The sequence below is a fragment of the Euphorbia lathyris genome, chromosome 8 (genome assembly GCF_963576675.1).
Source record: "Euphorbia lathyris chromosome 8, ddEupLath1.1, whole genome shotgun sequence".
NCBI classification, from domain to species: domain Eukaryota; kingdom Viridiplantae; phylum Streptophyta; class Magnoliopsida; order Malpighiales; family Euphorbiaceae; genus Euphorbia; species Euphorbia lathyris.
The window spans coordinates 68,674,242-68,679,718 of NC_088917.1; positions in this window are offsets into that span (position 1 = coordinate 68,674,242).

The following is a 5,477-nucleotide window of genomic DNA, read 5'->3' on the forward strand; positions in this document are numbered from 1 at the left end:
AGTTCAAAGTCCATAGAAATTCAATTGATTTTAGAGAGATAAATTAATTTTAGAGAGAGAATTTAACAAAGAGAAGAGAGGTGGAGAAGATGGTGTATTTGATTAATATTTTTTATTTTGGGGTTTGTTTGTGATAATTAGATAATAAATGGTGTTAATTTATAAAATAAATAAATATAAGGATCAAATGAACTCTTTTCCCTTTGACTTTTAACACCGTTAGTCAATTTGGTATGTGTTTGCTAACGGAATGAACCTCAATGTACCATTTTGTAAACTTTTAAACCACAAGACTGCAATCGAAAACAGGTGTAACCACAAGGTTTATTTTTGTACTTTTCCCTAAATTCTATATGCTTTGCTGTTTGTTGAGTACCCTAAAAAGATTGCTTCGTCAGCTTTGGCATCAAACTTTGCTAAACTATCCTTAGTGTTGAGTATAAAACATTTACACCCAAAAGCACGAAAGTATCCAATATTGGGCTTTCGTCCTTTCCAAAGTTCATAAGGAGTTTTCTTTAATATAGGTCTTACCAAGGCCCTATTCAATATGTAACATGCTGTATTGACAGCTTCTCCCCAAAAATACTTTGGAAGCCTATTTTCACTCAGCATTGTCCTAGCAATTTCTACTATTGTCCTATTCTTCCTTTCAACAACTCCATTCTGTTGAGGAGTTCTAGGGGTAGAGAAATTATGGTCAATACCATTAGTTTCACAGAATTCATCAAACATTTGGTTTTTGAATTCTCCACCATTATCACTTCTAATGTGAGCTATTCTTAGGTCTTTGTCATTTTCAAGCTTTTTGATTAATGTAGTAAACATCTCAAATGTTTCATCCTTGCTACAGAGCAAGATGATCCAAGTATACCTAGAGAAATCATCTATAATAACTAAGGAAAATTTATTACCTCCCATGCTGAGTGGCTGGATAGGTCCGAAAAGATCCAAATGTAGTAATTCCAATGGTCTTTTGGTTGAGACAACATTTTTGCTATGAAAGGACTTTTTGGTTTGTTTACCTTGCTGACAAGCATTACAAAGTTGATCTTTTTCATACTTTAATTTTGGTAATCCCTCAACTAATTGCTTTCTAGCTAGTTTGGCAAGGAGGTCCATGCTGACATGCCCAAGTCTCCTATGCCATAGCCAGGAGTTGTCCTCTTTAGACACCAAGCATATACTTTTTGAAAATTGTTTTTCCAAACTCAACATGTAAACATTCTCTACACGAGGGGCTGTTAAAATCAAATCATTTGTTTTTCCCTCGAGTATTTGACACTTAGTATCATCAAATATAACCTTTCTTCCACTCTTGCAAAGCTGAGTTACGCTTAGAAGATTATATTTGAGACCTTTAACTAAGGAGACTGACTCAATTTTAGGGTTACCTCCGATAGTTCCTGAGCCAACTATCTTGCCCTTCTTGTTGTCACCAAAGCTTACACTACCTCCTCGTTTAAGCTCTAGTGTGATGAACTGAGTTTCATCACCTGTCATGTGTCTTGAGCATGCACTGTCTATATACCAAAGTTTTGATTTCTCCACGCATGTCAAGCTGACCTGCATTTTAAACTATTCATCTTTAGGTACCCAATTCCTTTTGGGTCCTTTCTTGTTAGTATAAACAGATGCAGAGTCATATTTCAACTTGTGACGACATACTTTTATAGTGTGGCCAGGCTTACCACAGAAGTCACAAAAAGGTACCCTTTGAGGGTTGTACTGAGTATGGTCAGCATTGTTGTGTTGGGCGTGCCAGCATACTTTTGTGGAATGCCCTTTTCTTCCGCAGAAGTCACATTGGACAATCCGCTTGTTATGCCAACACACATCTTTTGTGTGCCCCCTTTTTCCACAACACTCACATTGAGTGAATTGCTTATGCTGACTAGTACTTGCGTACTTAGCATGGGGTTTATTTCTACCTGAGCCTTTCACTTGGCTCTGCAAGGTTGTGACATCCTTCCTAAGTTTCTTTGACTCAGATTGAACCTTCGTGACAAACTTATGCAAGATTTGTATGTTGGTATGTAAATCTGAGTTGTCCTGGAGGAGATATCGGAGATCACTCAGTTTGACCTCCTCAATCTCGTCGCAGCGCCTGCTGAGTGCCTTAATCTTTTTGTTACACTTCTTAGTTAGTGTATATAAGTCTCTCAGGGCATTTACCATTTCATTTCTAAGCAAAAGTAAGGATGTTACCTCATTGTTGTTTTCCTCCTGCTTAGAATCTCTAGAGAGGTCAGCTTACTCAGATTGAGATTGGTCAGCTCCATCATCTGCCATGAAACATATGTTGGCTGTTTCATTTTGCTCAGCTTCAGATGATGTTGACTCATCACTGTCACTCCACGTGGCCACCATTGCCTTTTTGCTTCCCTTCTTCTCATTCTTAAAGTTGGGACAGCTTGACTTGATGTGCCCAGTTTGATGGCACTCAAAACAAGTGACAGACTTGGAGCTGTCCTTCTTGTATTTGTCACTCAACTCAACTTTGTATTTGTCACTTCTTCTGAATGACCTTTTGCCGTTTCTGTCATTTCTTCTGAACAGCTTCTTCATTTTTCTAGTAAACATGGCCATTTCTTCATCATCAGTTGACTCAGCTTCAGTGGAGTCAGCTTTCATCACTAATGATTTCTGCTTCTTATCTTCGGTTTTCTCCTTAGCTTCAAAATTTTTCATGGAAATTTCATGGGTCAGCAAGGAACCGATCAGCTCATCATATTTGTATGTGGTCAGGTCTTAAGCTTCCTCTACAACTGTCTTCTTAGCTTGCCAGCTTTTGGGAAGACTTCGTAAGATCTTCTTCACTTGTTCTTCTTCAGTGAAATTCTTACCGAGTCTTTTAAGCTCATTTATTATGTTGGTGAACCTGGCATTCATTGCTGAGATATCCTCATTGTCAGTCATTTCGAACAGCTCATACAATCGCATGTGTTGGTTCACTTTGGATTCCTTGACCTTGCTGGTGCCTTCATAAGTCACTTCCAGCTTCTTCCAGATTTCATGTGCTGACTCACAACCTGAAATCTTATTATATTCTGCAGCATCTAGAGCACAGTGAAGTATATTGATAGCCGAAGCATTATTTTGTAATTTTCTGAGGTCATCCTCTGTCCACTCAGTTTCACTCTTGATAACTTTCTCATTATCAACAGTTTTGTAAGGTATATGTGGACCTTGAACTATTGCAAGCCATGCACTCATGTTTGTGGCTTGAATAAAGTTCTTCATCCTATTCTTCCAGAATGTATAATTAGATCCAAAGAATAGGGGAGGCCGACTAATCGATAATCCCTCAGGGAGTATCTGTGTTGTTTGCTTCCTTGGAAGGAAACGAGTGCTGTTTTCAGCCATTTATCGGGATCAGCTCAAGATTGTTAGATCTTTGAGTAGTGAGCTTTTGGCTCTGATACCACTTGTTGGTCCCTAGTAATTAGTTCCAAGGGGGGGATAGGAACCAATGTAACTTTTTCGCTTTTAATTATGCTGACTTAATGTTATTTTAAGAGTTTGTTAACTCAGCGTGTTGGTCAGCACGACCGATTGATTAGTCAGACAGTTTTAGTACTAAGCTGACTAAGACTGCTTGACTTGAGAGTTGGGAATTGACGCTTGGGAGGTCAGCTTCCAACTCAGCACTCAGATTTACTCAGTTTCAGTTTTAACAATTTATAAGCTGAGTAAATATCACAAGCAACACATGCACATATATATATATATATATATATATATATATATATATATATATATATATATATATATTGAGAGAGAGAGTTTAGAAGTTACTCGGCACGACTTATCCTGGTTCGGCCTCTCTGCCTACGTCTAGTCCCTAGTTCCTCCTGGGATTTTCAATCCAATACTGAGCTCTTTCAAGGCAGAGCACAAACCCTTTACAAGGCAGTGAGTATGCAAGAGTACGTCCTCTATTTGTCTACTCAGCTCCTACTAAGTACTATAACCCAGCACTTAGATTTTTCTACCACTGAATGCTTACAACCAAGCATTCAGCATACACTCTCAATATTACAATTGATAAACACTTGTTCTTTTTTCAGTAAAGAACACTTTAGATGATTACATAACAATCAATCTAGCATTTACACAAAGAATAGAAGATTTGGTGTAAGATCTTTTTGTATTTGAGTGCTTTGAAGATTTCTCACTTGTATTTTTCTTTTTGTACTTCGGCAAATGATCCAAGAACTATCATTGTCCTTTTATAGATGAATTTCTGAAGATTGGATCATTTGAGATGATTTAGCCGTTAAGTCCAAAACGGCTCTTTTAGCAGACAGCTTCAGGTCAGCTTCAGTCTGTTCCGCCATTCCCTTCCTCTGCTTTCTTCAAGCGTCAGGTTTTGTCTTCTTGCATCAGACTTGTCTTTTTATGCCAGTTGTCTTTTACCAATAATCCATTGACCTATGATTCTTGGAATTAGTCTTCTGTGTATTTTCGAGGCTTCAATTATTGGTTCAGAAGATTGACAGACTTTGTCCTTTAGTGAATGGATCCTTCATGTTGTCCTGACTGTCACTCAGCTTCACTCGTTATCTTCGAATGTTCATCTTCCATGCTGAGTTCCTTCTTAGTCAGCTCCGTTCTGTTTATTCAATTCTGAAGGAGTCTTCTAATTTAGTCAGCTTCGTTCTGGCAACTTTGAAGAAGACTTCTGAGACTGAGTTCTACTCCACTCAACTTCTATTCTTTCATGCTGAGTTCCGTTCCACTCAGCTTGGCTTATGCTGACTTTTGTCCTGTTTAACTTTATATATATTTTCGCACTCAATATTGAACAAACACATTAGTACAATTAAACCAAAGCATTTAAATTTAATTGCCTCTTAATCATGGATGATTTTGTCAAATCAAAATCTTGTGGAAAGGTGTTTCAACATATACGTCTATAATTGATCATATATGGTAGATTTCAGTTTATAGTGCATGATTAGGCATTTTTTAAGATTAATTCTACAAGAGAAAAACATGGAATGCTTCGAAAATCATGTCAAATTACTGAAATTTGCGATTCTAGGATTTTGTGCCTTTTCGATTTTATTTTGAAAAGAGTTTCAGTTTCAAAAGAGTGTGTGTGCACCTCAAACACCAGACTAGGTACTTTTTTTTAGTCAAACGAGCCTCACCATTATGCCCCAATACATAAAAAAATTATATACTAAAAAGTCTTTTTTAGGGAAATGGGGATTTTGAAGGTGGCTTGTGGCACACACGTGCCACGTAATGATTAATCTGATGCATGACATATGTCTCCTTGTAGAAAATGACTGGTTGACACGTGTAACAAACGTTGCAATGATGAGCCTAATTTTCAACTTGTAGACCAATAATAGATGATAAAAAATGTCAAAACGAAAAAATAAAAGAAAAATAAAACAAATAAAAGGACTAAAACTCCGTATTTGACATGGATAGATTCAATCAAAACATGAAAATTAAAAATCTGG